We start from the raw sequence: 24,391 nt of genomic DNA, 5'->3' as shown, positions 1-24,391 counted from the left end.
GTGGTCTGACCACCACATCATCACCTTTAGCATCCTCACCACTAGCTCCCCTGCTGCCCCCTTGCCTCAACCGCTCCCACCTTGCCTCGCCAGAAGCTCCCGCCAGCTCACTAAGGAAAGGCTACTGCCATTCCTCCAAGGCCCAGCCTACAGACCACCTTTTTCATCAGACCCAGAATCACTCGCAACCTATGATACTGCCATCAAAGCAGCTATCAACTCCATTGCCCCTCTCAAACCACGCAAATCCAAACCCACTACCCATTCCAACTCTTGGTTCACCCCTGAGCTCCTCAATCTCCGCAACGAGAAAAAAGCTGCACTCACACAGTGGCAAACATCCCACTCTGAAAAAGACAAGATGATCTTTAAAGCCCTATCCACCAAATACAAAAAGGCAATCACCCAAGCAAAGGCCAAATCCTTTGAAACCAGAATCTCGGAAGCCCAATCTAGCACAAAAGAAATCTTCGCCATTTTCAGAGAGCTCGAGACACCCACTCCCGCCCCCAGAATTTCACCAAAGACAAAGACTGGTGTGACAAAATACAAATGGCCATGCAAACCAAATTAAGCCTCCTCAAAAGCAAAATACTAGCCACTAAACAAGCCCTACCCAGTAGGCATATCCCTATCCCATCACCCGCCCCGGATCCCCCCCTACCCTTCTCCTTCAAACCCATCCAAGAAAAAGACATCATCAACATTATGAGGAACATCAAGCCCTCTAACTGCAAAGGTGATGCATGCCCAGCCTCCATTATCAAAGACTGCACGGAAGCGCTAGCTCCCTTCCTAACAGCCTTTGTGAATGCCTCCTTTACCACAGGGAAAGTCCCCGCCTCCCTCAAGGAAGCTTGGGTCCGCCCTCTCTTGAAAAAACCAACTCTCGATCCCACCTCCCGCAACAACTACAGACCTATCACCACTGTCCCATTCCTCCTCAAAATATTGGACAAAGCAGCCTACTTGCAGGTCCAGCACTTCATTGAAGAGAACAAACTCCTTGGACTCCGCCAATCTGGCTTCCGCCCTAGACACGGGACCAAAACCGCCCTACTTGACTTGAAAAACCAAATGTACGATGCTAGAGACATGGATAAACCAGCACTTCTCCTACTCCTTGACCTATCAGCGGCATTCGACCTCGTGGATCATGGCGTCCTATGCCACCACCTTTCCTCCACCGCCAAATTCTCCCCAGAGGCCACAGCTTGGATCACCTCCTTCCTACAAGATAGAACCATGCAAGTATTCTCTGACCTAGCCGCCGCATCACCAACTATTATACTTTGTGGTGTACCCCAAGGCTCCTGTCTCTCCCCCACCCTGTACAACATCTTCACACGACCCCTCTTCCTCATCCTCGACGCTATGGGCATCTCATACACCAACTACGCCGACAACACCCAGATCCTCCTCACTCTCACAGTTAACTATGACACCGACTCCCTGACCCTCAACAACCTCTACAACACCATCCAAGCCTGGATGGCTGACAACGGACTATGCCTCAACTCTGAGAAGACGGAACTCCTCCTGGTAGGTTCCCCCGACACGCTAAAAAACCTAGATGTCCAATTCAGCCACTTCACCATTGACTCCATTAAAATCCCTGTCTCCGATTCTGTCAAAACTCTGGGAGTCTACCTGGACTCCAGCCTATCCATGGATAGACAAGTCAACGCAATAGCATCCGCAGCTGCATATCATGCTAAACTTATCAACGCAATCAGGCCCTTTCTATCCAAAGAGAACTGCACCAACATAGCCAGAGCCATCACCGGCTCCAGGCTAGACTACTGCAATGTACTCTTTCTAGGAACCTCCAACAAAAACTTAGAGAGACTACAAGTAATACAGAACAATGCTCTCCGGGCAGCCCAAGGCATTGCTAAAAGAGAACACATCCCTGAAGCCAGAAAACTAGCCCACTGGCTCCCAATAAAGGAAAGGATCGTATTCAAAGCCCTGACACTGACCCACAAGTGCATTCACTTCACTGCTCCTGCTTACCTTTCTCAAAGGATCCACCCTGTCTCCACCACCAGGCCAACCAGATCCCCGTACACCAACATGCTCTCTGTGCCACTAGTAAAAAGAGTAAAAGCGGGTGGATCCAGCTTCCCCTACCTCGCGCCCACCCTCTGGAATGCCCTACCTCCCACCATCCGAGGCGAGGACTCCCTCACCACCTTCCGCAAAACACTGAAAACTACCCTCTTCACATAAGGACCGACACATCAGCACGAATACTTAACATTTATGTTTGTAATATACGACCAAATGCAATATTTGTAACAACAGTATGACTTCTTGTACTATTCATAATGTGTCAACAATCGCTATCATATGTACCATGTAACTAAGTTATTGCAAGTAACAGCGCCTCAATGCCCCCGGGCTGCTTGCGCGCTATATAAATTTAAATAAATAAATAAATAAATAAATGAATACAGAACCTTCAGAAGACACTCTTCTCTGACCTCTCCAAACAAGTATTCTTTTAAAAAATAAACTTTTAAATGAAGTAGCACAACGGCACCATTTTAGTTATTATAAAAGGGGGCAAATGTATTAAAAATATAATCACAATTTTAAATAAAGTCAAAAACATAACTAATACTACCAGTTGACAAGTCACTTAATTTCAGAAATAGTTGTTACAGACCCCTCACGGTGATTTTCCAGCCAAGAAGTTCCTTCCTTCGGATCATGTGTGACCCTTTTCTCCAGTTGGGAAGAATAATGTCATAGAATTATATTTGTTAAGTAAAACATTTACATTCAGACCTTTAGCCAAATCTTTAACTGCCTTGAATGATTTCCTGACTTCTAAATGCTCCTTTGGAAAATCTGGATATATAAAGATAGGCTTTCCTTTGAAAGTAACAGGAGCTTTCGCTCTGGCAGCTTGCAGTATGGATTCCTTTTTCTTTGAGAGTATAAAGGCAACAAGTATATGTCTAGGCCTGGTTCCCACAGATCTGCCAGCTCGATACACATTGTCAAAATCAGATTCTGCCATTGAATCCATACCATAACAATCCTTTAAAATGTGAAGAGCCAACTAAGACAACTTCTCTCCAGCTGGATCTGCATTCTCTTCTTCTCCAAATATCCTGATATTTTTGTCTCTCATTTTCAAATCCATTTCCAAACACGTTCCCTTTCTTTATGCAAATCTTTCTTCAGGATATTCTAAGCTCTAAAGCTTCCAGATATTTCAGAGCCCATATTTGAAGATTTGGTCTCTAGACTTTTCATTCTGCCATCCAAATGTGAGACTTTGGAGTTAAGATCTGCCATAGTCACCTGGACTTCCTTCAGATCAAGAGCAACCTGTCTAAGTAGTTTGTAGATGGTCTGAGGACTGGAATCTTCTTTCTCCCCCTCCTCCTTCTCTGTAAGCTGTTTCTGTTTCTTGGGGGTTGGGTTCACTGAATCTTGAATCTTCTTCTTTGAGTTCATAATTAATTGTGAAATATCTTGAGGGAGCAGGCCAGGAACTACAGGCATAAGCTGCTGCTGCTAGGACCAACATTCCGGAATCATCTCCAACTCAATTCTTGAAACTTTAACATTTTGTGAAAAGTCCATATAGTACACGTTGGTCCTGTGGAAGAAAAATTGTTAGTGCAAGACACATCACTGTTCACTAATGCATTGCTCTCACAAAAATAATAAGGTACTCCATGCTCAAAGACCTATATTGCTACTGCAGTGACCACATCAAATGTTCACCAAGCTCACATTCCACAATCATTTTACCCCATAGCCAATCCCAATTCAACACAGCCACATCAAGCTAGGTATGTCCTTCGCAGCTTCCCAAGAACAGGCCTCTCATGACAACTATAACCAACATAGCTATATAATACAACTATAACGTGAAGTGCCATATTCAAAATGTTTTCCCAGAAAATACTTAACATTACATTGCACCCATAAGTATCTGCTGTCGTGCCATGCTCTGCAAAATGTCACGTGCAAGTACCACTAGATTAGGCAATGATATCACACGCCATGCTCCACCTGCTGTGCCCCCTCCAACACATCAGCAGGAAATTGTCAGTTGATACCAAACGAAATTGCAACCATGTATTCTCCATCTGCAAACCCAAAACTAAACCGTTGTCACAATACCTTCTTAATTTCCAACTTAACAGCATTGGATAACGTGCGCTGCATCTCCTTTCCATGCGTATGATAAATTGTTACCTCTCTGATGACCAATGACACCGACTTGCAGGCTTGGTCAGTTGGTTCAGCAGTTCCTGATGGCACGACAGTGCACACACACATGAACACTGCCCCGCAACGTCGGCCCACCAGCACAGACATTTCCAAAAGCCGCAGACACTCCATGCAGCCGAAACAGGCAAAACGAAACACTCAGATGATGTGAAGCCTATGGAAGAAAGGAAGCTCTACTCCATCATGACGTTGGAAGCACGCCCCAAGGTCCACTTTTCTAGCACTTCGGCAATGGAATGGCCATCTATGCCTCGGCCGCATCTTCCTCATTCTGAACCTTTGAACACTCACTGGCCCAACACCATCTCCTCATGGATCCTGTGTGACATCACCAGAACAAAGTGCGCACCCAAGCACGGCAGATCTCCCAGCTCCAACGGTCCTTAGGGGAGCAGCTGATCTCTCAGGATGTCTCTTACAGGCAGAGATCCCTGGACTGCTGTGAACCTCACTGCAGCAACATACTTCACACTCCAAATGGCAATCACTCTGGTAATACCCTTATTTAATGCATCACCACACCCAAGTTACTGAAAGGGCCCATAGTTGCCCCATTGCAGATATCCTCCTCCGTGATGCTCATACTCAATGTGCTCCTTAAACTGTAGGACGTCGCCACTGCTAACGTGCCCTCCAGTGGCCATAAACCATACCAATGGTCCACTGCCCTCCAGTGGCCATAAATCATGTGGATGGCCCCACTGGCCTCCAGTGGCCATAAATCATACAGATGGCCCCACTGGTTACTGGTACTTCCCCAGTGGCCAGAATATGTAAGATGGCCCGCTGGTCCTGCTCCAGTGGCCAAAGGTCTGTAAAATGGCCCCACTGGAAGTGTTCACAATGATCATTCACTCCCAAGTTCGATCTCCCAGTCCCCTTCAGTGACCAATATCTTTCAAGGTGGCCCTGCTTATGCTCCAACTGCTCTTACCGTCGCTTCACACCCCCAATTGCTCCCTTGCCTTCTTTGTGACTGTTGTTGGGCTTTGGGATGGGGTCATCTCACATCAGGGGGCCTGGAGGCCGATGGATGTCCCCTCCTTGGTCTCACTGCTTCCTTTCTTTCCTCAGGCACTTCTCACTTTAAACAGCTGTAGGTTCCTGACCCTTCCCTCAAGCCAGCTCGTCTCCAGAGTTGGGGGGTGAATTGAAAGATCTAATACTCAGGTAAGGGAAGTGAACTTCTTTACTAAGTTCCAGTGACAAGGTATATACATCGGGTAAATAAGTAGGAAGGTACACAGGAGACTTCCACCGTCCTCCTCTCTCACAGTCTGCTTCACTTCAAGGGACATTCATGGAGCTTACAGGGGCACTCACACTACAACATTCCATAGGCATAACATTCCATCAGGCATTCTCTCATGCAAGCATCCATGCAGGAACGAGGGAGGGAACAAAAGACATAACAGCTGCAGCTATGTCATGCATTTTGCATTTTTTTCTGCTAAATACATCTCAGTGGGAACACTGGAGATTGTGAGTACACTTATTATTTAAGCACTCACAACCAGTGCACATCTGGAATGAAGCACTATTTAAAAATATGGTTTTATTATGTTGTGGTATGTGACGTTAAAGGTATTTATATAGCACACCGTCACCAACAGAATTGGTCCACAGGTGCTCAGGCGGATCTGCAAACAAGGAGGTGGGGGTCGGTTAGTGGTGTGAAGAGGGCATAGGAAAGTGAGAAGGTGGTGTCCTGTTGGCGGCTTCAGCTCGATTGTCATGGTTAGCTGAGCATTGGTGTGAATATTGGAACAATTTGAGTCCTTATGTGCTGTTGATGTGGCTTATGTGTTTATTGTGTTTTGTTGGGTGTGGTGAAGTTTGTGCGATTTGCTGTGTGAGAAGTGTTGTGTGGGTTTTAGTGTGATTTAAGTATGCAGAAATGTGAGCTTTGGGTTAGTGGGTTATATTGTATTGTGTAGTATTTGTTTTTTTTTTAAAATATATGTAACGCTTTTTCCCCATCTGTGTGACCTCAATGTGCTTTTTCCTTGGTTGAACGCCCTTGGTGACCGTATTCGATGCGCTTGGAAAAGTCTAGGGGGGTTAGTTTGGGAGATGCGTGTGTGCATGTTGTTGTTCTAGGACTTGGGTGGCTGGCAAGGCCCGACTAAGCAGCCCAAGAGAGGTCATACATATCGGTGGGTGCTGTTGAGGGTTCGAGATAGATTGCTATTGTTGAGAGAGTTTATGTGAGGTCAGCTATATCAAATTTCTTTCGCTTGGTGGTCGCCGCATGCTAGTGGTAGAGGTGTTGAGGTAAGTTAGGTGTTTCAGTCTGAACGGCTATGTGTGTACTAGACCGGATGTGTTTGGCCGTAGGCGTATTCTATCATGCATGGATGCTTGGCCATGACTGCTGCCTGTGTCCATGCTAGTGGTGTGAGGTATACGTAGAGTAGGCTGCAAGATTGCTCGGTTGGGGCAATTTATGTCCAGGTCTAGAGTTGAGGGCCTATACCAATGGGCATCACCTTCATAATGTAGCAGGCGTCTTCATATATTAAGCATAGATGTACGCCACACCTAGATTTAACAGTCCTGTATAATGGGAGAGAGGCCTACTCGTGACAATATAAATGAAGTACAATACTAAACTCACCCTGTGGGTGATGTGTGATGGTGCGGCGCGGTCCCAGCTGTATCCTAGTGAGCATTGTATACTGTGATTGGGTGCGTCTAATTTATCTCTCTCTGGTGGGAGCAGAGGTTAGGTGCTCCCTATTCCCTTGCTATCTATTGTGACATTGCTCTGTTGAAGCTTGATGTGGTTCAGGGTGAGGGTGCTCTTGATGAGTCGTCCTAGTATTTCCGTATTGGTCAGCCTATGTGTTCAGTCTGTGTGTCCTCCTATCATGGCTACCTCTCAGTTGGTCGTTCGGTATATCATTGTGTGTCTTCCTTAAAGTCTATTGTTTGGTTCTTGTTTGTGTGCTATGGCACAGCACACTCCCAGCTGTATCATAATGAGCGTTGTATAATGTGATTGGGTATGTGTATGGGACTGGAAGCTAGTGCATATGACGCCCATAGAGAACTTTAGCCTTATAACCTGCGAAGGAGAACAGTTGCCACGGAAGCAAGGGTTTGTACCCCTGCAGGGCCTCATCCTTCCGAGGTGGAGGTTGAGTACCACAATTATGGGAAATAATTGGTTATTGTAAAACCTGCTTATTAATGCACTTTGAAAGCACTATGCCTGGGGTGTGGCACTATACCAAGATCAGAATTGAGTCACTGGGTAAGATGTCAGGACCCTGGCTAAATGTGCATGGGGTCCGAGGTCAGGGCGCCTGGTAAATGAGCAATTATGCAAGAGGTTTAGACCCGGAAGCATGGGCGCCTTTCTCAGGCAGGGGAGCTTCCAGCAAGGGAATGGCATGGAGATGCGAGGGCACCAGTACAGACCAAAACCCGGAACAGAACCCAGAACAAATAAATTGTGATAGAAGTATATAACCTATGAAAATGAAGATTTACTTCCAAGTGCTAGTCTAAATGTTCAGGGTCCGATTCAAGGAATTTTTTGCGTGCTGCGCAGTGACTTTGCACTGGTGCAAAAGTGGTGCAAAGTGACTTTGCACTGCAAAAATACCCTTTGAACCGCTTTGTGAACCATTGTGTTTGTTGGCAGTGCAAAGGCATTTTGCACCAGGTTAATGTCACCTTGCACCGTGCTAAAAGTTCCATGAATCAGAATCTTAATGTTAATAATGTGTAAAAAGGCCAGCTTCAACTAAATTTGTTTACTGAACATGTATAAATGTGGAAACATGCAGAAATAAAAGACCAAAAATAAACATGGATCCAAATGTATAATGTTAAATAAAGTTTCAATATGTGTGATCTCACCGATTTCCCCTCTCCTGTATTATATAAATTCACATACCAGTGTGTGTGATTTTTTCTTCTCTCTTGTGCAAAGTAAAGCCAACTTTGAATGCATGTAATGTGCTACTATCTCTACTGTGCCTAATACAATCGCCTGTAAAATCGGTGTCTGATATTTCCCTCCTCTCCATTGCAAAATAAATTCACATGCCCACGTGCATGATTTACCTTTTCCTCCCCTGTGCACCAAAACAGTCACCTGTCAGCCGGTGACAGTCCTCCTCTGCTGCATTCCAATAATAAATGTGTTTAGCTGTGTGTGATTTCCTTTCTCCTCTCCTGCACTCCAATTTTGCTGAACGATTGCAGCAAGAGTGGAACCAGCAAGGTGTGGAGGGGCACTGTGAGACACAGCTCTATTGTACTTGGTACTGCAGAAAGGAGCCAATCACAATACTGGTGTCCCCATTGATTACAGTTGCAGGATGTACTAGCAAAAAACGTTCAACATGTGCACTCCTCCACCAGCCATTGCCTCATGTTTGCTTAGGTGGTTCAGGCATGATTGCATGTAATGATGATTCACAATGTTAAAAAAAATATATATATATATATTTCAATATGTGTGCTTTCACTCATGTATCTATCCTCTTCAGCATACCATAACATCACGTCAACGTGTGGTATGTGTGTGATGTGTCTTCTTTCTTGTACAAAGTAAATTCCTCTGTCAATGAGTGGCACTTGCTTTTTACTTTTCTCTGCCAAATAATATCACTTGTCAAAATCTGAGATATCTGTCTCCTCAGTTGTAGAAAGTAAATCCACATTTTCAAGTGTGTGATGTGCCGTCTCCTCTCCTGAGCACCAAAAACAATTACCTGTCAGTCTGTGAGATTTCTTCTCTCCTGCATTGCAAAAAGAAATCATCTGTCTATGCGTGTGTTTTGGTTTATGTTCTGTTGAGCCAAATAAAATAATGTGTTTATGTGTATGACTTGCGTTCTGCTCTCGTGCACTCCACTTTATGCATTTATTTATTAATATATTGGTCATTTGTGAGGTGCTTTATACAACAGAATTGAGTTTCAAATCGCCACAAAGCTGAATGGGGAGGGAACAGGGGAGATACTAACAGTGGTGAGGAACAAAAGCAACAATAATATATGTACAGTCGTGCTCCTACTAGGCCTTGTGGCATTCGGCCGTATAAGTGCATTGATGAGAAGTGCGGTGGAGGGGGATGGAAGGGGAGCAGAGGAGTGCAGAAGTGCCGGAAGAGGGCCCATAGGGAAGTGCTAAAGGGAGCCAGGAGGAGCACATCATGCTAAGTGCTAGCACAAGCAGCTCGCAAGGGTGGTATGTGGAGCCACCAAACAGGGTCCCACAGGGCAATGGTTGTGGGGGGGTGCTGGTAGTGAGGGAGGGCCGAGAGCCTGTGAGGTTCATGACGATCAGGCCACTGGTCACAGCAGCAGCGGGGTGATTAGCAAGGAAGGAAAAGAGAGATAGAAAAGAGCAGAGTTTTGAGCAATGTCTGGGACTTAACGAGATCCGGCTCAAATCTTAGAGGGGGAGAGAGGCTGTTCCAAAGGGAGGCACCAGCCGAGGAGAGAGATCTGCCCCCACCCACTCTCTGATTAGAGAAACATTTCACAGTTACAAAGTTGGAATTAGAAGAGCATAGGGCTCGAGTAGGGGAGTATTTAGAGAGGAAAGGTTGGAGATAGCATGGTTTCAGGCCCCAGAAGGCCTTGCTGATGATACAGAGGGTCTTGAATTTGATCCTTGCAGCCACTGGGCGCCAGTGGAGAGATTTTAATGCTGGAGAGATATGGTCCAAGGACTTGAGACCAAGGACAATTCTGGCAGTCTTATTGTGGATTAGCCAGAAGGGGCGGAGAGAGGAAAGTGGAAGATTGAGAAAGAAGCTGCTGCAGTAGTCCACCCTTTAAAGGACCAGAGCTCTGCAGACATTGAGCTTGTGGGTAAAAGTGAGAAAAGGAAGAATGCCTCAGAGAAGGTGAAGCTGGAAGTGGGACTTTTTGGAGTGGTCCATGATGTGAGGGTTGAGGGAGAGAGCATAGTTGAAAATGACCCCAAGGTTTTTTGGCCTCACAAGATGGAGGGGCTAGAGGGCCCATAGAGGGTGGCCAAATGATAGGAGTAAAAGAGGGTGCAGGTGTCCCGATGAGGAGGATCTATGTCTTACTGGCATTGAGACCGAAATCGCTCGCTAAACACCATGCCTGAATGGCGGACAGACAGTTGGGTATGAGAGAGGAGGAGGAGGGGGATGTAGAGGGAGGTTTGAAGGAAAGTTGGGTGTCATTGGCATAACACTGGAAATGAGGGTAGAAGGAGGAGATCAGGAGAGCCAGATGGACGAGATAGATATTAAAGACAGTTTCAGGGTACAGACAGAAGTGAACTTTGGGACAAACGTTTCCCCACTCTGGCATGATCTGTGCATCAAGACACTGTAACTGTGCTAAATCAGCACACATATTGCATGTGTATGTGTATGTCCTGTAAATTGTCCAGGTGGGAAGGGATAACAATCCCTTAAGCTATTGGTTGAGTAAAGTGGTCCCTGTGGGAACAGCTATTTGTCTGATTGGCTATGAAATACCTGAACTGAACCCTTTCTAGCATACAGTGTTAACGAGTTGTTGTTTCGCTAGGGCTTATGTGTAGGAATGCTAGAAATGCCTCTCTGAAGCACATGTTATGCAACTGACATTATTAAAATTAAACAACAATGGATAATAGCAGACTATGGCAAGAAAACACTGATCCAATTCTTAGGGCATGTCACTAGTCACAACACATATTCAAAGGATGATGATGTGTTTCCTAGAACAATGGCTATGTAGTGAAGTGCTGCCATTGAGGATGGCACTTAAAGCCCCTCGTGTAGGAGAATCAAGCATGATGGGGAGAATGAAGGTGTTGTGGCTGAGGTTGGGGTGACCAGCTAACAAACTTTCAACCTGGCTCTAATTATAACTCAAGCATGCACACAGGAAAGTTGCAGCATGAAACATTTGTTCATCTTTGTCAAAGAACAAGATTTCTGCAGTTTTAGAGGCACTGAACGAGAGCAGGATTACTCATGCGAAATGTATGGCTTTCCCTAAGATCATACCACTTGCGTAGTTGTACAGGTTTAACAGAGGTGAAAACTCCTCCTTCAACTCATAAGGCTTTGTCAGGAACCAGGAATGCTCTGGAAATTGTTAAGGCTTTGCCAAAGGGCAGTAGACTTCCAGAAACGTGTGAGGCATTGTCCTTGATGGAAACAATTGAACTATTCCAGAACTATTTAAATCTTTGCCAGAGAGCAAACAACTGCTGCACTTTTTAAGGCTTTGTCTGTGAGTAGAACTACACATGCAATTTGTGAGGCTTCATTGGTGGGTACTTCTGTATTGTTGAGCTTCACCAGAGAGGACCACCATGCATGCAGTTTTTAAAGCTTTGCCCGAGAATGGAACTACGCCTGCCATTTGAGACTTTGCCAGTGAGTGGAGCATCTACAGCCATTATTATTTCTCCAGCCGCAGATATGAACAGAAGCAACCAGTGGGGGACTTTTTTTGGGGTCACTCGATTCAACTGCAGCAATAAATATCATTGAAACCATCCAATGGAATTCAACTTACTTACTTGCAACTTGGGACGTTAAGGCCCTTTACACTTCTATAGGCCATGACCTCGCCTTGGACGCAATTGATCACACCTTCAGACATGAATCAGCATCCTATCTTCCATTCATTTGTATGCTCAAAGAGATGCTCATGGCTACACTGGATAATAGTGTCTTTATGTTTAACAACAGCTTCTTCAAACAGAAACGCGGTGTGGCGATGGGAGTAAAATATGAACCGGCATTAGCAAACCTAGTAATGGGGATGTTCGAGGATGTACGGATTTATCCCATAGAGACATACAGTCAACATGTTGTAAAATGGACTTGGTATATCGATGATGTGTTGTTCATATGGAAAGGAACATCTGACGAATTGGAACTGTTCAGACAAGAAATAAACACAAATGACTTAGGCATTGAATTTACAGGGGAATCAAGTACATCAGAGATACATTTTTTAGATTTGACGATCTATGTATCAGGCAACTGTCTCAAAACCAAAACATACAGGAAGACCACTGAAGTGAACTCTACATTGCATGCAACTAGTTGCCATTATGAACCAGTGATTCGAAATATCCCCAAGGGGGAGTATATTAGAGCTAGGAGAAATTGTTATGAACAAACTAATTTTGAGGAAGAATGCAACATCCTTTCTACCAGATTTAAAGCAATAGGCTATTCGGGAAAAAATACCAAAACAGCCTACAAGAAGGCGCCTCAAATACAGAGATCACAAACCAACTCAAAAAGAAAAGGTGCAATTTATTACAACGTTCTGTGCCAATAACAAATTGATCAAGAGAAACCTTAAAAGACATTGGGACTTGCTCAAGTTGGACCCACATATTGGACAACTGATAGAGGATTATCCATCAATAGTTTACCGACGGGCTAAAACTTTGAAACTGAGCCTTAGCCCTTCATTACTTACAGAAGACAATAAAGAGAGACCAGAGAATTGGCTAGACAAACCGAAACAGGGATTCAGGAAATGTGGAACTTGCACTATGTGTAAACATGCGGTTTCTATGACAGACAATTTCATGAACACGAATGGGATAAAAATTAAAATCAGAGAACAAATCAATTGTCGTACCAAGTACGTGATTTATGCAATTATATGCATTTGTGGAAAAATCTACATCGGGAGTACGATTCGTGCACTTCGGGTGAGAATCCGAGAACACCTGGCAGTGGTTGGGAGACAGGATAAGAACTTACCACTTCGCAGAACACTGGCAGAAATACCACCAAATGGACCGCAAGCAAGACATCAAATTTATTGGTCTCAAGAAGGTTTCCCTAGGACGTAGAGGTGGAAATCAAGAACTACGGCTACGCCAGGAGGAAGCAAAATTAATTAACCATTTCAGATGCATTGAGTCTGGTGTGAACACTGACAATGAGATGTCTAATTTCTTGTAAAGAATTAAGGATCAAATATGTTTACAGTGTGCAGGAAACAATAGGCTGAACCTGTTTGGAGCGGGACTTCAAATTAATAAACTCTTAAATATTCTAAAATTCTATATCACATAAGTTGACTAATAGGGAATTATAAAAACACATACCAGTTAAATTTCAATGTGAAGATATGACCTTTCAAATATCATATGATTACATTCTTGTACATTTTGTGCATCTGCGCTGACGACACAATGGTTCTTCTTTTTTAAAATTGCAGGAAATATATGTTTTGATAAAGGAAGCTGTTAACCTTAAGCAAAACGTATCTCCCTAGAAAAACTAAGGAGAACGGGCTGAACACTAGAACAGGCTTTGAAAACTACAATCCCCATGAGGTCAGGGGTACATACACACGTAGAACTACGTGGTAAATATATGCAAAACCAAATAGAGTTTACAAAATAGTTTTTGTGTAATGCTAACGAACATATTGCCTATTATGTTTTCCCAGATTGTTCGAATGCAATCAAAATTACTGAAGGGGAAAGACGGAAACTGATATGTACATATGGACCACAACTCCCATGAGTCCACGGTAGTATAGAACTCCATGATTGAGTTCAATTATCCCACTAAAAACAAGAAAGATATATAGATATATCTTTTTTCTGAGATAAACTTGCATCTAAGTAACAAGAGTATTATTCGTAAATAAGAAACTAATATGAGAAACATAATTGTAAGTAACAAATAGGAGTCAAAACTCTGCGTTAATATGGCTGAGTTCAATTGCCTTCCCGCTAAAAACAATGGAAGATCTATTTTTCTTGCGATGAACTTGTAATTAAGGAACAAGAATTAATATTCGCAAAAAAGAAACTATCATGAGAAGCGGAATTGTAAGTAACAAATAAGAGTCAAAACTCCGCGGTAAGATGGCCGCCGAGTTTTTCCTCAAAATCCGAAATGGAGATAGGACGAACAGGTAACTGTGGATACAATACATATACATCACACGGCAACCTTAGCGAGCTCTCAGAAGGGACGCGATGCGTGATGCAGGACACATTAATTTGTAGGTAAGCCCTAGCAATCTATGCGGGACCACCCATCTGCACCTCCAATTAGGTTCAGATCCGCATGAATAGCAGGTGTTTATTATGTATCGCTGCTCGTTTTTGTAATGCAGAATTCACATTTCAAATGTGTTTAAGGTTAAAATGTTTGTATTGGAAGGGCATTAGCTCTACTCCTCGGCAGGAGATGGGCTGTAAGTAACAGCTACGTAACTTTGACAAAATAAGAAGTGGAACTATGGAGATTATTCCATTTAACAAATGCACATGAATGGGCAGACATTCAAATTAAAATGAGCGTATTTTGAGCACATATAGAGTAATTAACACTATGTTTATTATCTTTTACCACTAAAGCTGAGGCTACGGTACGAGTCTGATGGGACTCCAGTAATTCGAAAACGTTATTAGAGAGGTTATTCTTGAACACCAAACAATAGGTAAGCTTCTTTGTAACCAATTTACAAAAAAGGACATGAACAATAGCAAATTAGCCAACTGTCTAAGGTTGTATTTAATATCACCCTTACAACGTTTTGTTTTTTATTCCCCCCCTTCTCACCTCTCCTCTGATCAATTTTCAACATCATAACTGACAACTATGATGGTATGTGTTATTAATTTACATCACGTGGAAAATATAATTTTCTCAAAACTGTATTTTCACTTATGTTGTGCCAACTTAATGTTTGAATAAATGTGAAAAACAAAAACAAAATGCAACATATATGATGATTATTATGACGATACTTACTTATTTTTCATTTTTTTTTATTTACAAAATATTTACTTTTTGCAATTGTGAACTATTCTGAAAACAGTAACTTGCACTGTATTGCCCAGATTTGAGAAAGGCGCTTCAAAGGTGCCAAAACACGTGTTATCACTATGGGCTACCTAATAAATCTTAACCAAAAAAGATAAATCTATGTGTGGCGCTGTAATAGATGGGTGCAGAAACCCTCTTGTCTCTGCAGATATGAACAGTTCTTGGTTTTCTAGGGATCCTCAAAGCCCTCTGGTACTCTGATAGGCTTACTTTAGTGGGTCTTTGGTTGGGCGTCTGCCCATATCCAGCCATCAGGTTTTCCTGGCTCCCATAACCTTTTTGGCTTCACCAGCCTCGGATATCAATGTCTCTTGGTTTTCCAATGCTCCCCAAAGCCCATTGGCCTTCTGATAGGCTTACTTTAGATGGGCATCTGTTGGGCATCTGCTTGAATCCATCATATGGGTTTTCCTATCTCCTGTAACTTTTTTGGATTCCCCAGCCTCGGATACAACTGTTCGCCCCCTATAAGCTGCATTACCTCTTTGAGAGCGTTTGCTTCCCCTTCTCTGCCCTGCGCCTGTTACACTTCTCATGAGGAGATCAGGGATCCAATCTCTCTGCTGCAGTCTGGACTCTGCATCGGTTAACGGGCACAAGGCCAACCAAAGTTTCCATGCGGTCACACCACCATGTGAGACGGTCTCTTTATCTTCGCCTTCTCTCTCTCAACTTCTGCTCCATTGCCGCTCTGGACACCAGTCCTCCAGTGTCTTGCTGGCAATTAGTTTGCTCTTCACGCTACCACCAGCACCGTGGTGTAGCATGGCTCCGCCCTTCCAAGATATCCTCCCATCAGAGGATCACCTCTGCGTAGGATTCTCGCTCTTCCATTCCATGTTCCTCATCGTTTCATCGTTTTATTTTATTATTGTATTTTATTTTTGCATTTTTAAAGCACTCGCACAGCCCGCAGGCATCGAGGCGCTGTTACAGGAAATTTTTTGTTTTTTTTGTTGCGTAATTGTTTTTTTGTCTTAGTTGCGTATTTATAACGTGCTTAAATACATAGAGGTTTCCAAGCGCAGACCTGGGGATCGAACCTGTGTTGCTTTGTGTCGTCTTGCTTCCAAGGCGAGCACGTTGCAGCTGAGCTATCCTCCTGGGATGTACACCATCACAAACAAAAGGGGTGAGCCGTTGCTCTTTTGCTATGGAGTTCAGACAGGATCCAGCATTATCTGAAGCCAAAGAGATTGAAGGAATGTCACTATTTGGTGAATCCAAAACAGGGATAACAGTTTTTCCAATTCCCATGTAGGCAGACAATGTATCCTGGAAAGGGAGTTTCTTACAGGAATGGGAGTCCTTGTCCCCAAGAGAGAAGTCACTCCCAGTGAGGGCCCTCTATCCCAGACCACTAGGGATGGTCTTGCTAAGCGGGCCCACCACCCTAGCATCAAAGGGGCCGGTTCCCATCTGGGAAGATGGGATGTATAGTCCGGATTCATCACAATAGTCTTACAGGCTTTTACGGAGAGCGGATTTATTTCTTCAAATTAAAAAGTTTTCCAGGGTACTTGACTACTCCTGCAATTTCTATGGTTTTGACACAGAGTAAATCTACTCTTGAAATATTTAAAACTACATCAAAGAGCAGAATGCTGTGATTTGTTAGTCTTTACCAGAGATAGGAACTACTCCGGAAATGTTTGAATATTTGCCAGAGAGCAGGACTACTGCATCAAATGTTTAGGCTTTTCTAGGGAAGTCATTTCACCAAAATTCCTGGGGTAGCAGAAGTGACATCACACGACCCTTGATCCCTGATGAGATCACAGGAAGTGATGTCATTTGACGCCACCCCGAAGTGATATTGCGGGTAGCGATGGAACACAACCTTTCACCCGTTAACAAAACAGGAAGTGGCATCACATAGCATTGTACATTATGAAAAATGTGGTTACGATATCACTATAATGTGATGTACATTTCATACAAGAATGGATTGCCATATATATTTTTAAGATCAGTGTGTGTAGGCCCATATTACCAAATTACTGTGAATGCAAGCAGACATCCATGACCAAATGATAATGATGTGTTATTATATAGCACTTACGTTTAAGCACTTCATACTGAAATAAATATAGACCCAATATCACCCAACGTGTGTTGGTACTCATTTATGGACCTCAGAAGGCTGAAAGGCTGAGTTAAGGCATTTAAGAACAGACTAAATCAGTTACCCCCTGAAGTGTGCCTGAAATAAACCTTTAATGAGTCTAGCAATTATTGTATACAATTCCAGAAAGACACATTATTTGTTATTTCTATTCTTTCTTATTTAGGGTCAGTGCTGAAAGTGTTAGATTTGTGACACTCCTGTTCTTATTTTTCTTCTTTTTAAGGAGCCTGATCAAGAAAGCCAGCTACTCCAGAAGTAAAGAACCACATGGTGCTGACCACAGCCCAGGAGCTTGCATTACAAAAAAAAAGAAATAAAAAACTTTTGAGTTTTATTTTTAGAGGTCGCAAGGGAGACCACAGAGGTCGCAAGGGAGACCTCAGTTGCGAACTCTGGCGACCCCTAAATGACGTCCGTGGGCTTTACCTGAGAGTTATTGGCAAATCATTCCAGCATTTTGTTGCCTTCACTGGGATGGATATCCCCTGCCCTTGCACACGTTTAGCTCTAGGAATATTAAGATAAGCCTTATCCTCTGATCTAAGGTGTCTTTGAGGCAGGTACAAAGAAAATTGCTTCTTAAAATATCTCGGGGCTTCTCCATACAGACATCTGTGAACTATGGTCATCACCGTAAAGTGTACTCTCTCTTCCACTCTTAGCCAGTGAAGGGATCTTTTCCCCATAGTCACATGCTCCCTTTTTTTGATTCTCTTGGTAGCTCGAACTGCGTCATTTTCCATGACTTGAAACTTTTGTATATCCCTCTTCGTGGCTCCTATCAGTAAGGCGTTACTGTAGTTAAGGCGTGACAGAATGACCGCTCTTGCTATAGTTGCTGCATGGGCTTCATTAATAAATGGCCTTATGGCTCTCATTAGACGCATGTAGTAGGCATGGTTTTTCTGCAGGTAGTTAACCTGAGCCTCGTATCCTACTGATGCTTCCACAACCATCCCTAGGGTTTTTACGTGGGGCACAACTGGGATTTTACCCTGTTTGATAGTAAAGGTCTGGTATTCTGTGCCTAACTTGGATCTGGCCTTTTGCATCCCAAAAATCATCAGTTCGGTTTTCGCATTATTAAGACACATCCAATGACGTTGCATCCAAATGTCAATAATGCGATAAACCTCTGATATTTTCACGCTGTCGATGCTGTATTCTCCCTTGAGTTCAAAAATGAGCTGCGTGTCATCGGCGTAGTTAGTAAAGAACATGCCGATTTGTTCTAGGAGCTCACATCGACTTCTCCTATATAAATTAAATAGCAGCCGTGACAGGCTAGCACCCTGGGGGACACCAAACAATATAGGGGCAGCCTCAGAGAATGTGTCACCCCAATGGACCTTAGCACTCCTGTCTTTCAAAAATGATGCTAACCACTCCAACGCCTTAATCGTGCAACCAACTGTTTTAGTCAGTGCTTCCTGCAGGAGTTGGTGATCTACCAAGTCGAAAGCCGCACCGAGATCCAACAGCATAAGGATACCAGTGCTGCCCTTGTCTATCAGGTCTAACATGTAGGTCTGAAGATCGAGCATAGCTGATTCTGTGCCATGGGAGGCTCGAAAGCCCGATTGCTGTTCATGCAGTAGGTTCCAGTCTTCTACATGCTTTTTTAGTTGGTTCATGGCAACTTTATCTAGCACCTTCAGGATAAAATTTGAATTCGTTATGGGCCTCAGATTACTGGGGTCCTTTGGATCCAGCCCTGGTTTCTTCACTAATGGGGTAAAAGTCACCTTCTTAATTTTCTTTGGTACTACCTCCTCCCTAAAGGAGGGATTAACTATCTTTGTCAGTACTGGAACTAAAATGTCTTTATTGTCCAGTATGATTTTGGAAGGCAGAATATTCTCTGCGCAGGAGGTTTCATTTTAGCCAACACTCTACATAGCTCCTCCTTGGATATAGGGAGGAAGCTGAAATTCTCTTTTCCTTCCTGGTTACTTTCTTACTCAGGAAGGATAAGGGGCTCTCCTTCTCTTCTGGCTGTAATGATGTTATTTCGAGTCTTAGAGATCTTGGCAGCGAAAGCTTCTTGTACCCTATCACATTCTTCCCTAGTGGGACCTATCTGGACCATCACTTGATTTGTCTCTACTTTCACTTCAGCGTAGGTGTGATGAGCCTAGTTATCGATTTTGTGTAGGTACAACTTTAAGGTTCCAGTAGCAATTGAAACATATTACTCATGCATGCGGAATGCAGAAATGTCATCAGCAGGCACCTCCATCAATCCCTCCTGATCCTGCATGCACAACTAAAGCTGTTCCCTCCTTCTCCTCTGGGAAACTAGCCTATACTTTCCCTATTGTATTCTCTTGCAAGCGTTCCATCACTAGTTAGGGGCTCCTCTTCCTCTGCAACGGCCCTGTGTCCATTTTAAGTGTGATGCACCCACCCCCAATGTACATAACTCCCCTGCCATATGACGTGGATTCTGTGCTCCTCCCCCCTCCCCCCTTACAATAACAACATCCTCACCGCCATTCTCCATACCATGTGTCACTTCATTCACCTGAGAGCAGAAATCACCCCTTCCTCATCCTCTCTCATCAGAAAAATCTCAACTCTCCCAAATCTCCTCCAAACAATTCTGTCAGCACTTTTACAACCTTCAATTTTGAGCTCACCCTGTTTAACCCCTCCAACAGTTTGGAAAAGGAAACATTGTAAACAGGAAGTGAACTGAACTTTTGTTAAAGCCTCAAAATAAATGTTTGTGATTTGAGGACTCTGAGTGTCTGCTTGCACCCCATTCCTACATCTTAAGGCTACCAGAGTCTTGAGTCACTGTCAGAGTTGAATTTGAGATCGAAATGTGAGCATGCACATTGAAAGCTCTCAATTGTTACCTCAAATCACTACTTGAACTATGGCTCAAGATTGACACACAAGTTCAAGTCCTGAGTGAGTCCCATTAGACCGCTCCTAGATTGACAGTTAACAGGTGCAATGGTAGAGTTATGCATTCTTAGTCGGCAATTTCAGTGGGTAATGATGGAGTATCACAGATACAAGTAAGCTTGGGGGCAGAGGGTTAGATGAACATGGTAAAGAATTGTAAGGTTGATTGACCAGGTCTTAGTTGGAGCTTTGGGTAGGTGGTGTTTGATAAATGTAGAGCACCCCGGGTATTGGGAGCCGGTAAAGCAGGCTGTGGAAGAGAGTTGAGAAAATGACCCAATCTCAGTAGGAGCTATAAATGGACAGCAGTACTGATTTGCAGAGATGTCACGTGGGGTGGTTCGAGTGCTAGTGAAACAGAAACACTGAGTGGAAGAAGACTGTTGGGATGTTGGGGGCTGTGGAACATAATCTGAATGTTAAGTTGCATTTTGGACTGCTCTGAAAAATATAGGAGTTAAAGGGCATAGTGTGAAATGATCTCCTCCCCAGTGCCGGAGCAAGGTCTGATGCCATGGTGTGAAGTGCTCCTAAGGGGGCACCAGCACTGCACAGGTCGGGTAACTACCATTTCCCAACTTTTTCCGAGTAGAACAAGGACCTGTTGATAGGGAGACATACTTTTCTGTGCATCACGTCTGTATGCTGCAGCATTTATGTGGTGTTCAATTAGAAATTAAAACAATGACTATAATTTGTAAGAATCAGCATTATCTTTTTCCTTCACTGTCTGCAAATTGCTAATTGTAATGCTTAATATTCAAGGCAATACTGGCAGGGATTTTTACCCAATATATATTTCATCTATAAAACCTTACACGTCTACAAGGCACATCTGTAATCAGTTACACACCACGCATTTGTTATGGAGGGAACGTCCAATTAAAATCGTATTTGACAATGGAATCTAGAGATCTGAATCAGATCCATCAGCGAGGCATAAAAGAACAATTCATTAAACATTTGCAAGCAACCAATATACAATGCTGTGCTGGTGGGAACCAGGCAAACAATACAAAACCACAGTCTGCAATGGAAAAATGTTTTCATACATTTCCTAGATTCTCTGACACAAGGTTCTCTGTCTGACATAAACAAGCCATCATTTGTTCAGACAATTGAGTGTAAATAAAATACTGTGATAATATAAATACTTTATCATGGTAGCAGCATTAGATAAATACATTCACACAAACATAACACATACAAATAATCACATTGAGATTGAACCCGTGGGCACTTTTAATGACGTAATGCATTATTGGATGGTGGGGATGTGGAATTTATTCTTACACCAATAATAATACTGACTCAGGAAGTTGGCAAAACATAATTGTTTTATTGTCAATTGTCTAAAACAGGGAGTACAACAGACATCAACGGACGTCTCACAGCATATATCTCAAAGTTTTACATGAAAAAATACAATTTTATAGCAAAAGATCATCATACTACATGGAAAACTAAGAAAACCTATTTGGGATTCTGGTTGGTCTATAGGGAACATATGGGTATACTTTCTATGAAGGATAGAATTATGATTAGGTCTCTAAGTTTAGGTGAACAATTATGCCCACTCGAAGTGCAAGTAATCTTCATTGTCATCAAATACACAATGTTTCATTGGCTCTCAAACTATAGGGCTCTTTGCTACGTGGCCCTCTATAATTGGTAAGCATGCTTGTACCCTTCAGGAATATTCCACTCGCTAGCAGCACACAAGCTGGTACCACAGGTGCTGGTGGGTGGACTTGATCATGCCTCCCCACCCAATTAGCCCATCATACATCATCCCTCCTGCTGTCTGCCATTCAAATTGTCTTTGAACTCGCCCTTGCAAAGTATCACTGCTCCTGAGAATAGAAGGGAGTGCGAGCATGCTCTTATCTTCAAGTCTCGATGCGGCTTGCCCAAAGTCTATTTCCATCTACCCCTTGTGACAGGAGACTGTGATTTAGCTCCTTCTTTGAATTTAATAATATTAAATAAAGAAACCTTGGCACTCATAGTGTTTTTCATTGCACTCAACAGGATCTCACCTCGCTTCTCACGTTCATTGTATCTTCTTGAATAAATAACCAGTTTCTTGGCTACCTCAGCCCTTGACACTGGGCCAGACAAGCATTCTTGAGTCTTCCTCCATCTTCAGCTGCTTTCCCCTGCTCCGCCACACTTTCATCCCTTTTACTACTGAGGTCCTGATTTGCTAAATGCAATGTGGAACTTCCAGATTTTATACATCTATATATATTCACTAGAACAATATTTGTTAGAGGGACATTATGGTTAAGTTGCACTACTAACAACCTGTGAAATGTACTAAAAAAACTTTACAAACGTGACATTATGGTTCAAAGTACAATCGAAAACCCCCTGAAATTCCACAGTTATGGTATGCTAAGCAACCATAACTGCCCACACCACTGTGCACTGCTAACACTAACACCCAGGACATCAAAGTTGATGTCTCAAATGTCATTGATGCCATCACTGATGATGCAGTAATAAACAAACAGCACAACACTAAAAAGTGTTGATAACCTTACTGATTGTTTTCATACACAGAAAGCATTGCTATCTTTTCCTATGTATATGTTTCATATGCTGTGAGTGGCCCCTAAGTGAATTATTGTAAGAACATATTTGAAGTATAAGTCTACAAATACAGTACTTTTTTATTTCTTATTTCCTAACTATTATTGTCTAAGATATATCACTAAAGCAAAAAAGAGTGAGCCAGACATGTGATGTCATCAGTGATGTCATCAATGACATTTGTGATGTCATCTTTGATGTCCTGGGTGTTAGTCTTAGCAGTGCACGGTGGTGGCGCGCGTTATGGTTGCTTAGCTTACCATAACTGGCGAATTTCAGGGGTTTTTCGGTTTTACTTGGAACCATAACGTCCCTTTTTACTGAATTTCATAGGTTTTTAGTAGCGCAACTTAACCATAACATCCCTTTAACAAAGTTTTTTTTTACTGAACTTCATAGGTTTTTATTAGTGCAACTTAACCATAAAGTCTACGAACATCTGACTTTATTGCAGTCCTTCCGGACAGTACCACATGACCATATGCTGGCACGCGGCATGATGACGTATCCGAGAACCCGTGTGCTTTCAACTTCAAAATTTCCCTTGCACAGCTCCAACACCTATTCCTACTCATCCATTAACAATCTAGTACACAGTACATACTTTTAGCAAAACTGCTATTTATCTTAAAATGGCATCAGCTAAAGCCATCCCTCCTCCCCAAGAGACACCACCACTGCTGTAATCAAGGAGCATGAGAAACACTGCCCCCTACCTTAGAAATAACACACATGCAACATTTTCCCCTGTCCACCTGCCCCTCCATATTAGTGTTTGGTGCCTCTTCCCTCATTTCCCTCTCCACCTTTCGTTCTTAGATCTGCCAACAAAAAAAATAAAATACATTAAAAAAAAAACTAAAAAAATATTCCTTTAGGAACCACCTTTCACAGTTAAAAAATAGAACTAAAAAAAAAGTATAGACTCCATTTACTTTACATTTCTCAGTAAAGTCCATAGACTCAATAAGATTTTCCAACATTTCTATTTGCATTTTGTGTTATATTAATGGCAATATTGGGGCGTTCATCCTCCGTTCCAGGGACTGGAACGATGGATACCGGCCCAGCAGCTGAAGTTATCAGCCCAAGTGAAGCGAGGGTGGATAACAAGGTCTCTGGACCCTTATCCCCCCATTCCAGCCCCTGAAATGGGGGATGAAGACCATAAGCAGCCTAGGTTGCCAAAGCGGGAACCTGTGGTACTAAAAAAGAGGATTTTTTGTCTGTGGCGTCCCGGTTTAGGAAGGAAAATCCTTTTCCAAGATGGCCACCATGGAAAGGGAAGGCGGGGGTTCCATACAGGTAACCTCTTCGCTTTCCATGGCAGCCTACAGAAGGCAAAAAGAACACCCTATGACCATACTACCATGAGCACATATCTCTTCCCTTTCAAATCTATCCTCATTTCAAATAACTTTACCACAAAGCCAGTCCCAGGTGGACATGGCCACTTTAATCCTAGGTTTTGTCCCTTCTGGTCATGGCCAGTAGCCAGATTGTCCAGATCATGACCTTATTCCATGACCCGGACATTCTGGCCACTGCCCATGGCCACAGGCTACCCCTCATTCACTAAAGCTGTACCGCTATATTTTTTAACTACATTATGAAACTTGTCAAATAAGAAAACACTGCCACATTTCCAAACCATGCTTGTAGATCCTTGCCAATGCGCCTTGCGC

The sequence above is a fragment of the Ambystoma mexicanum genome, chromosome 3p, assembly GCF_040938575.1.
Source record: "Ambystoma mexicanum isolate Mex_15411 chromosome 3p, UKY_AmexF1_1, whole genome shotgun sequence".
NCBI lineage: Eukaryota > Metazoa > Chordata > Amphibia > Caudata > Ambystomatidae > Ambystoma > Ambystoma mexicanum.
This window is presented reverse-complemented; position numbering follows the sequence as displayed.